The sequence below is a fragment of the Sinocyclocheilus rhinocerous genome, unplaced genomic scaffold, assembly GCF_001515625.1.
Source record: "Sinocyclocheilus rhinocerous isolate Xijiao unplaced genomic scaffold, SAMN03320098_v1.1 scaffold1564, whole genome shotgun sequence".
NCBI lineage: Eukaryota > Metazoa > Chordata > Actinopteri > Cypriniformes > Cyprinidae > Sinocyclocheilus > Sinocyclocheilus rhinocerous.
In genome coordinates this window covers 2036-13760 of record NW_015638982.1, presented here as the reverse complement: position 1 = coordinate 13760, position 11725 = coordinate 2036, and the positions used below count along the sequence as shown (strand labels likewise).

The 11725-nt window shown below is 39.1% G+C and overlaps 2 pseudogenes; both read right to left on the bottom strand.

The window, feature by feature from the left end:
* Positions 1–6463: 6463 nt before the first annotated feature.
* LOC107750780 (natterin-like protein) lies at positions 6464–7312 on the bottom strand (annotated as a pseudogene).
* Positions 7313–7478: 166 nt separating this feature from the next.
* LOC107750779 (natterin-like protein) lies at positions 7479–9444 on the bottom strand (annotated as a pseudogene).
* Positions 9445–11725: the final 2281 nt, after the last annotated feature.

Here is an 11725-nt window from a genome sequence, read left to right as displayed (position 1 = left end):
ATGATCTTTTCAGCTGTGTTCACTGTCCGCTGTTGGGTCTTGCGGTCAGCAGCACTGCAGTTCCCATACCAGACAGTGATACAGCTGGTCAGCACGCTCTCAATGGTGCCCCTGTAGAAAGTGGTGAGAATGGATGAAGGGAAATTTGCTCTTTTAAGTCGGCGCAGGAAGTGGAGCCGCTGTTGTGCCTTCTTTGAGAGTGATGTTGTGTTGGTGGTCCATTTGAGATCTTCTGTTATGTGCACTCCAAGGAATTAGTGCCGCTGACTCTCTCCACAGCACATGCTGTCAATGGTCAGTGGGGGGTGGTCAGTAGAGTTCCTCCTGAAGTCCATCACAACCTCCTTTGTCTTACCTATGTTTCTTACTTCCAGAAACATCTGGAAGAGAGTTGACTTTTTCTAACAGTTCAGCGAGGCAAATGATGGGTGAACTGTCCCTTTAAGTCAGACAGTCCACCGTGAACAACCGCTTCTCTGCAAACTGCGCGTTCATCATTAATTACTGGACAGACACATTGATAACTTTCCCATGCAGCCCTACATCTTGTGAGAGCCTTGTAGTTCAAAGGGCGGGTGTGAGCTCTAGAAGTTTTAAACCGCGTAGGTTTGTTTAGCGCATGCTGCGCTCACGTGAAAGGGCTTTAACGGCGCGCCTTCTGAAGACTCGTCGATATGGAAACAAAGACACCCAAAATGCAATCACGTAAAAATAAACTTCTCTAATACTTCTTATGAAATTGATTTTATTATAATTGCGATTAGTATTATAAACAGTGCACAATACCTATTTGTTGATTCAACTATGTGTTGGACAAATCACGACCCGTCGTCACGAATCCGGTCTATAAACTTCCGTTCACTCAGCACCAGAGGTCACCCGATCTCCACATGGACTCTCACACGACACAGACTGCTACAGATCACCCTGGACTACATTTCCCATGCTCCATTGCACTAATCACAAGCTCACCTGAAACCAATCACACACAGCTGCTACCTATAACACACACTATATAAATCAGTCTCACACCACCATTCATCACCGAGTATTGTTTAAGCGTTTATGCTGTTTAGCGTAGCTAATTTACGGAGCCAATTCCCTGTCATTGTTTTGAGTTTTCCATAGTCTAGTTATAGTCTTGCCTTGCCTTTTCTCGTGTTCTGATTCTTGCCTGTGCATCCTGGATTACCCCTCTCGTCTCGCCCTGTTCGGATACTGATTACCCCTCGCCTGGACCATCGCCTGTGTTTGGATTGACCCTTTGGATTACCCTATTTGGACATTGTTTGCCGGAGATCGACCATGCCCGTTTACTGGACTATTCATGTGTCTTGCCCTCAATATACCTGTTGCCATTGTCTGACCCTCGCCTGTTTCTGACCACGCCTTTGAATAAATGCTTTGCAAATGGATCCGCACGTCTCTCGTCCCTGTCGCCTCGTTACACCCGTATTGATTTGATACGGGACGCTTCATTTTACCTTAAATACGGGACGATTCCATATTTTAAGGGACGGGTGGCAACCCTAATTGAAAGGTGTTAACAGACCCATTTTGACAGAATTCTTAAGAATATGATTATATTTTGAGCATATCTCCATATCAGTAAATACTGTAAATCGACTCGCTTGTGGTGAGCAATTGTGAGTTATGAATAATTGTGTTTGTTGTGAACATGGTTTTCTGTGGTTTTCCGTATCAGGACATAATACAGTAAAAAAAAAAAAATTATAATAATCTGGTCCTTGGCAGGTCCTAAAAATTTGGAAAATAAAACCTCAGATGAACAATAACAAATGACATATTACGGCGCCGATGATCTTTTCAGCTGTGTTCACTGTCCGCTGTTGGGTCTTGCGGTCAGCAGCACTGCAGTTCCCATACCAGACAGTGATACAGCTGGTCAGCACGCTCTCAATGGTGCCCCTGTAGAAAGTGGTGAGAATGGATGAAGGGAAATTTGCTCTTTTAAGTCGGCGCAGGAAGTGGAGCCGCTGTTGTGCCTTCTTTGAGAGTGATGTTGTGTTGGTGGTCCATTTGAGATCTTCTGTTATGTGCACTCCAAGGAATTAGTGCCGCTGACTCTCTCCACAGCACATGCTGTCAATGGTCAGTGGGGGGTGGTCAGTAGAGTTCCTCCTGAAGTCCATCACAACCTCCTTTGTCTTACCTATGTTTCTTACTTCCAGAAACATCTGGAAGAGAGTTGACTTTTTCTAACAGTTCAGCGAGGCAAATGATGGGTGAACAAGTCAGACAAGTCAGACAGTCCACCGTGAACAACCGCTTCTCTGCAAACTGCGCGTTCATCATTAATTACACATTGATAACATTGATAACTTTCCCATGCAGCCCTACATCTTGTGAGAGCCTTGTAGTTCAAAGGGCGGGTGTGAGCTCTAGAAGTTTTAAACATATGGAAACAAAGACGCCAAAATGCAATCACGTAAAAATAAACTTCTCTAATACTTCTTATGAAATTGATTTTATTATAATTGCGATTAGTATTATAAACAGTGCACAATACCTATTTGTTGATTCAACTATGTGTTGGACAAATCACGACCCGTCGTCACGAATCCGGTCTATAAACTTCCGTTCACTCAGCACCAGAGGTCACCCGATCTCCACATGGACTCTCACACGACACAGACTGCTACAGATCACCCTGGACTACATTTCCCATGCTCCATTGCACTAATCACAAGCTCACCTGAAACCAATCACACACAGCTGCTACCTATAACACACACTATATAAATCAGTCTCACACCACCATTCATCACCGAGTATTGTTTAAGCGTTTATGCTGTTTAGCGTAGCTAATTTACGGAGCCAATTCCCTGTCATTGTTTTGAGTTTTCCATAGTCTAGTTATAGTCTTGCCTTGCCTTTTCTCGTGTTCTGATTCTTGCCTGTGCATCCTGGATTACCCCTCTCGTCTCGCCCTGTTCGGATACTGATTACCCCTCGCCTGGACCATCGCCTGTGTTTGGATTGACCCTTTGGATTACCCTATTTGGACATTGTTTGCCGGAGATCGACCATGCCCGTTTACTGGACTATTCATGTGTCTTGCCCTCAATATACCTGTTGCCATTGTCTGACCCTCGCCTGTTTCTGACCACGCCTTTGAATAAATGCTTTGCAAATGGATCCGCACGTCTCTCGTCCCTGTCGCCTCGTTACACCCGTATTGATTTGATACGGGACGCTTCATTTTACCTTAAATACGGGACGATTCCATATTTTAAGGGACGGGTGGCAACCCTAATTGAAAGGTGTTAACAGACCCATTTTGACAGAATTCTTAAGAATATGATTATATTTTGAGCATATCTCCATATCAGTAAATACTGTAAATCGACTCGCTTGTGGTGAGCAATTGTGAGTTATGAATAATTGTGTTTGTTGTGAACATGGTTTTCTGTGGTTTTCCGTATCAGGACATAATACAGTAAAAAAAAAAAAATTATAATAATCTGGTCCTTGGCAGGTCCTAAAAATTTGGAAAATAAAACCTCAGATGAACAATAACAAATGACATATTACACCGTGTCAATATTTATTTAACAAAAATAAACCCAAAATGGAAAATCCATGTGTGACAAAGTTAGGACAGTCAGGCACTGCTGATCGTTTAACTGATCATCAACAAGTGCGAGCACCCCTATAAAAGCAGAAGTTTTGGTGGTTTGCTGGTCTGGAGCCTTCATGTGTGTTAACACAATGCAAAGGAGGAGACAGGAGACAGACGTCAGCAGCTGGAGTTACAGCTGGAATAAAGATGATTCAGTGATTCATGTCAGTCAATCACAGGAATACCGAATCAGTTATAATTTAGATTTAGAATTTTATGGTTATAAATTCTAAATTTTGTTCATGGCAAGCAAACTGTAGAAAAACAGTAATATTTTGGCAAATTTGCTGCCAGCAGCTTACTGTAAAATTACTGTGAATTCACATTGCACTTAAAAGAAAAAAAAAGTTTGGTGAACTCCATTAAAGGAGAGTAAATGCTAATAAGTGCAAGTTCATGTGTTTTCCCACATAATGATATGGGGGTCGATATATTCGGGTTTAATATTCTGTTGGGATTTAAAGGGTTTCTATTTGTCTGAGTTTTGTTGGTTATCAGTGCGCTGAAGAGTAGAGCCTGTGTTCAAGTCGTGGAGCAGAGAAATACTGATGTTCTGCTGCATGTCACTTTTTATTTATATTTCATGAAATTGCTCAACCTGAACCTGGTTTCCACTTGTTTGGTTCTAAAAATCTGGATGAAATTTGTATGATGGCATAAATTTCTACATGGAGACATTGGTGTGCTAAATTAGTATAGATTAGTAATGTTTTCCTCACAGCAGGACGTACAGGAAACAGAAAATTGATACCATTGTTTAGAGTATTGTTTAAGCGTTTATGCTGTTTAGCGTAGCTAATTTACGGAGCCAATTCCCTGTCATTGTTTTGAGTTTTCCATAGTCTAGTTATAGTCTTGCCTTGCCTTTTCTCGTGTTCTGATTCTTGCCTGTGCATCCTGGATTACCCCTCTCGTCTCGCCCTGTTCGGATACTGATTACCCCTCGCCTGGACCATCGCCTGTGTTTGGATTGACCCTTTGGATTACCCTATTTGGACATTGTTTGCCGGAGATCGACCATGCCCGTTTACTGGACTATTCATGTGTCTTGCCCTCAATATACCTGTTGCCATTGTCTGACCCTCGCCTGTTTCTGACCACGCCTTTGAATAAATGCTTTGCAAATGGATCCGCACGTCTCTCGTCCCTGTCGCCTCGTTACACCCGTATTGATTTGATACGGGACGCTTCATTTTACCTTAAATACGGGACGATTCCATATTTTAAGGGACGGGTGGCAACCCTAATTGAAAGGTGTTAACAGACCCATTTTGACAGAATTCTTAAGAATATGATTATATTTTGAGCATATCTCCATATCAGTAAATACTGTAAATCGACTCGCTTGTGGTGAGCAATTGTGAGTTATGAATAATTGTGTTTGTTGTGAACATGGTTTTCTGTGGTTTTCCGTATCAGGACATAATACAGTAAAAAAAAAAAAATTATAATAATCTGGTCCTTGGCAGGTCCTAAAAATTTGGAAAATAAAACCTCAGATGAACAATAACAAATGACATATTACACCGTGTCAATATTTATTTAACAAAAATAAACCCAAAATGGAAAATCCATGTGTGACAAAGTTAGGACAGTCAGGCACTGCTGATCGTTTAACTGATCATCAACAAGTGCGAGCACCCCTATAAAAGCAGAAGTTTTGGTGGTTTGCTGGTCTGGAGCCTTCATGTGTGTTAACACAATGCAAAGGAGGAGACAGGAGACAGACGTCAGCAGCTGGAGTTACAGCTGGAATAAAGATGATTCAGTGATTCATGTCAGTCAATCACAGGAATACCGAATCAGTTATAATTTAGATTTAGAATTTTATGGTTATAAATTCTAAATTTTGTTCATGGCAAGCAAACTGTAGAAAAACAGTAATATTTTGGCAAATTTGCTGCCAGCAGCTTACTGTAAAATTACTGTGAATTCACATTGCACTTAAAAGAAAAAAAAAGTTTGGTGAACTCCATTAAAGGAGAGTAAATGCTAATAAGTGCAAGTTCATGTGTTTTCCCACATAATGATATGGGGGTCGATATATTCGGGTTTAATATTCTGTTGGGATTTAAAGGGTTTCTATTTGTCTGAGTTTTGTTGGTTATCACTGTGCTGAAGAGTAGAGCCTGTGTTCAAGTCATAGAGCAGAGAAATACTGATGTTCTGCTGCATGTCACTTTTTATTTATATTTCATGAAATTGCTCAACCTGAACCTGGTTTCCACTTGTTTGGTTCTAAAAATCTGGATGAAATTTGTATGATGGCATAAATTTCTACATGGAGACATTGGTGTGCTAAATTAGTATAGATTAGTAATGTTTTCCTCACAGCAGGACGTACAGGAAACAGAAAATTGATACCATTGTTTATTTAATGAAATGTAATCCTTTTATTAAATGTTAGATTAAACACATTTGAAAGTCTTACATGATCAAGTAAATTATATAATTTGTTTCTAGAGATTATATTAAAGTGATTACACAAAGTATAAGATATATGAATGTTGCTGTATTGAAGTCATAAAACATAATTTCAAGAATAACAGTGTTGAATTAATATATATATATCCCCAAAACACCCAGGAAAATTATGATTAAATGTAGAGTAATTGATATTCTAAAGATTATATTAAAGCGATTACACAGAGTATACGCTATATGAATGTCTCTGTAATAAAATCATAAAATATTATTTCAAGAATAATGCTGAATATATATTTTCCCTGAAAACCCCTGAAATTATATGTAGAATAACTGATACATAAAATCAGTAGGAAAATGAAAGAATGTATGTGTTGCATGTATAATTTGCCTTAACATTACAGATCAGATTCTTTAGTATTCACTTTGATATCAGTGTAAGTGATGCCTTGGTATTGGCCATTGGTTTCGTACTGTAGCACACTGCCGTTCTTGCAAGTGATCTTCAGTGTGCCTGTGTAAGGCAGGTCAAACGCGGCTCTGCCGATGGTGATGTCAACATCCACCTTCTTTTTAGGCGGTACGTCAAGAGGGAAGGTCAGAGTTTCGGTTCTCTCATCGGTGTGCTCATGACTATAACTGCTTTCTGTTCCAACGCTGACACTGAATCCTGTAGAAAGATCTACAATCCCTGGAATCCCTGCCTTCACTTCCACACTAAATGTTGCTGTAAAGCTGTTACTCATGGACCATGAGGATGTTTTGGTCACTTTCTTTGAAGTTTCGACTGTTTGCTGTTGGTTAGCGGAGGTGTCATTTGTGTAAGTCATGGATTTGATCTCTTCCACTGCCACCTTTGGTTCTAGTAGGTGGAGAGTGGGATAGTTGACATTGGTGAGAACTGTTGTTTGAACTGGATTGAGAAACACGAATCCTATGCGGACAATATCTGCACCAGCTCTTCCTGCAACTCCCAGACAAAACCCAGAGCCGACATCCATGGGATATTCTGTTGGTAGTGAGTATTTGGTCATTCTTGCAAAAAATTTCTCCACCCTGGTTGGTCTTGAATTTGATGGCTCCAAGACGTCTGTATTCTCCATTGTCCCACGGGGACAGTGAGGTGAAACACTCACCAGACTTGAATGCATACTCTTTATACCGTCCGGCTGGTTGTCCAAAGGTTTCACTTCTGCCATCTGAAAGCCAAACCTTGACAGCCTTCACCTGCCATTCTCCCTGCCACACCCCAGATCACAGAATAACATTCAAATTAACATCAAATATAAATTCAATTCAATTCAAGTTTATTTGTATAGCGCTTTTTACGATACAAATCGTTGCAAAGCAACGTAAAATACAGAAAATTAAGTTTCTACAATATTTAGTAGTGTCTTATCAGTGTTGACTGTCAGTTTATGTACATCTGGCAGAAATGTATGGAAAAAATCAATTAAAGACATAATCAAACAGACGATGAACACCAATCAAAATTTGGTAGTTCTGTATGTTGTTTCAGGGTTGGCATCATCTGAGGTCCTCTGAGGGGTTGGCATCATCTCTTCTCAGGTGTTCTGGATCCAGACTGAAGCTTGTGTAAATCCTAGTTACCATGGGATGTCAATCATGCACGAACTAGCTTTTCTGCATCAGAAACAGGTAACATGTTTCGTAGCTTGGCAATGTTTCTAAGATGGAAGAATGCTGTTTTTGTAACATGGGAAATATGATTTTCAAAAGACAAGTTGCTGTCTAATATAACACCCAGATTTTTGACTGTAGAGGAAGTAACAGTACATCCGTCTAGATGCAAATTGTAATCCACGAGATTCTGTGTACTGTCTTTTGGTACAATAAGTAATATCTCTGTCTTATCCAAATTTAATAGGAGAAAATTATTGGTCATCCAATCTTTTAAATTTTTAACACATTCTGTTAGCTTAGATAATTTAGAAGTTTCATCTGGTCTTGAGATATATAGTTGAGTATCATCGGCATAACAGTGGAAACTAATCACGTATTTTCTAATAATATTACCAAGGGGCAACATGTATATCGAAAATAGCAGAGGACCTAGGACAGATCCTTGTGGCACTCCATACTTTACTGGATTTAATTGAGATTTAATTGAGATGATTCCCCCATTTAAATAGACAAAGTGATAGCTATCGGAAAGGTAGGATCTGAACCATCTTAAAGCCTGCCCTTGAATACCTGTATAGTTTTGTAATCGATCTATGAGTATGTCATGATCTATAATGTCGAACGCAGCACTAAGATCAAGTAAAACTAGCAATGAGATACAGCCTTGGTCTGACGCAAGAAGCAAGTCATTTGTAAATTTAACAAGTGCAGTTTCTGTGCTATGGTGGGGCCTGAAACCTGACTGAAATTCTTCATAGAGATAATTTTTTTGCAGGAAGGAGCGCAATTGAGCAGACACAACTTTTTCTAAAATTTTAGACATAAAAGGAAGATTTGAGATGGGTCTGTAATTTGCCAGTTCACTAGGATCTAGTTGTGGTTTCTTAATAAGAGGCTTAATAACCGCCAGCTTGAATGGTTTTGGGACGTGACCTAAAGACAACGACGAGTTAATAATATTGAGAAGCGGTTCTTCTGCTACAGGTAACAACTCTTTCAGTAATTTAGTGGGTACAGGATCTAACAGACATGTTGTTGGTTTAGATGCAGTGATAAGTTTATTTAGCTCTTCCTGTCCTATAATTGTAAAGCACTGCAGTTTATCTTTTGGTGCGATGAATGAATAACTGCTTTCTGTTCCAACGCTGACACTGAATCCTGTAGAAAGATCTACAATCCCTGGAATCCCTGCCTTCACTTCCACACTAAATGTTGCTGTAAAGCTGTTACTCATGGACCATGAGGATGTTTTGGTCACTTTCTTTGAAGTTTCGACTGTTTGCTGTTGATTAGCGGAGGTGTCATTTGTGTAAGTCATGGATTTGATCTCTTCCACTGCCACCTTTGGTTCTAGTAGGTGGAGAGTGGGATAGTTGACATTGGTGAGAACTGTTGTTTGAACTGCATTGAGAAACATGAATCCTATGCGGGTAATACCTGCACCAGCTCCTCCCTCAACTCCCAGACAAAACCCAGAGCCGACATCCATGGGATATTCTGTTGGTAGTGAGTATTTGGTCATTCTTGCAAAAAATTTCTCCACCCTGGTTGGTCTTGAATTTGATGGCTCCAAGACGTCTGTATTCTCCATTGTCCCACGGGGACAGTGAGGTGAAACACTCACCAGACTTGAATGCATACTCTTTATACCGTCCGGCTGGTTGTCCAAAGGTTTCACTTCTGCCATCTGAAAGCCAAACCTTGACAGCCTTCACCTGCCATTCTCCCTGCCACACCCCAGATCACAGAATAACATTCAAATTAACATCAAATATAAATTCAATTCAATTCAAGTTTATTTGTATAGCGCTTTTTACGATACAAATCGTTGCAAAGCAACGTAAAATACAGAAAATTAAGTTTCTACAATATTTAGTAGTGTCTTATCAGTGTTGACTGTCAGTTTATGTACATCTGGCAGAAATGTATGGAAAAAATCAATTAAAGACATAATCAAACAGACGATGAACACCAATCAAAATTTGGTAGTTCTGTATGTTGTTTCAGGGTTGGCATCATCTGAGGTCCTCTGAGGGGTTGGCATCATCTCTTCTCAGGTGTTCTGGATCCAGACTGAAGCTTGTGTACCTAAAACTTCTCAGGCCGGAGCTCTTAAAGACTTTCGCCCAATTGCACTAACATCTATTCTGTGCAAGTGCATGGAGCGTATATTATGTAAAGAATTGATGTCACAAATTAAAGGCTTTGTAGATCCATTACAATTTGCTTACATGCTCGATCGGAGCACGGTGGATGCCTCTCTGAACTTGTTACATAAGGCCCAACACCACCTAGATAAAACAAATTCCAGAATTCTTTTCATGGATTTTACATCAGCCTTTGATACTGTACAACCGCAAATTTTAAAAGAAAGATTGCAAGATTTAGGTGTAAGCAGTTGGTTGATTTTATGGATTGAACATTTTTTAAGAAATAGACCCCAACGAGTCTGTGTCAATGGAATCTCATCTGATTATATAGTCCTGAATTCAGGGTTACCACAAGGATGCGTGTTATCACCTCTGCTTTTTTCTGTCTATATTAATGAACTTCAATGTAACCGGGATGATCTCACCCTGATCAAATATGCTGATGATTTGGTTTTAATCTCTTGCCAATTGGACATGAATAGTTTAACTTATTTTGAGTATATTGAAAGTCTTGTTCAGTGGTTTGATGATAGTCACTTACAATTGAATATTGAGAAGACAAAGGAACTATGCTGTGGGAACAAAAATAGGATCGGTACGGCTGGTGTCTCATATGAACAAATTACTATAAAAGGTGTAAAGGTAGAGCAAGTTTCAAATTTTAAATATTTAGGTACAATCATTGATGACAAACTCTCATTCCAGGAAAATGTGGACCATATACACAAGAAAGCAAGACAGCGTTTAGGTCTACTCAGGAAACTAAGAAATTTTAGCATTGATAGGAGGGTCTTAACTATTGTTTATAGATCGATGATTGAAAGTATTTTAACATATAATATTGTATCATGGTATGGCAATTTAACAATGAAACAGAAAAATAAATTAACACGAGTAATTAATGAAGCAAATAGGATAATCGGCCAGAAACAGAGTACAATGCAAGAGCTGTTTTTATACTTTATGGAAAAAAAGGCGATTGCAGTCTATTCAGATCAAACTCATCCACTTCATTCCTGCTTTGAGGCCCTTCCTTCAGGGCGCAGGCTGCGTAGTTTTTACACTTTATGGAAAAAAAGGCGTTCGTAGTTTATTCAGATCAAACTCATCCACTTCATTCCTGCTTTGAGGCCCTTCCTTCAGGGCGCAGGCTGCGTATACCGCTGGCTAAAAAGAACCTATGTAAAAGATCATTATACCATTGGCGGGGACTGTTTTAAACCAAATTCTTAATTGAGGTATTATCATGAGGTATCTTTCTGGGTAGGTGTGTGTACACATGTGTATGCATATGTGTGGGCATACATATATATTGTATTGTATTATTTTATTTTTTTTATGGGATATGTGAATGTGTAGTATTATTTGTTAGGATGTATTTTCTATGCCAGTGTCAAAGATGAATTTCTGTTCAGGAAATCTGGACAGACAAAAAAGTTAAACTAAACTAAACTAAACTAAACATTGTAAGACTGGATAAAGAAGAAGAAGACAGCAAAGCACCATGTTAATCAATTACAACATAATTATCTGGTCTTGGCCTGGTTTATTTATTAAATTAGATAAAAATCCAAGGTTGTCTTTAGATTCAAAATAATATAATAAAATGCAATATGCGTTGTAAACCCATTTTAAGAGCTGTACAAATAATGACACAAACTTTTTTAATTGTGACGTGGCAACTGTTTAATTTATTGACTAGAGAGGGTCAGGCAGACAGTTGCATTCATATTAAAATTAACTCAAACATACAGAAAAAAATATATGAATTTGTTTAAATATTAAGCTAAGGCACATTATCAATCAATAAATAAATAAAAAACAACTGCACTCAAAAGACAAGAAGAAGAGATCATCTATCTTT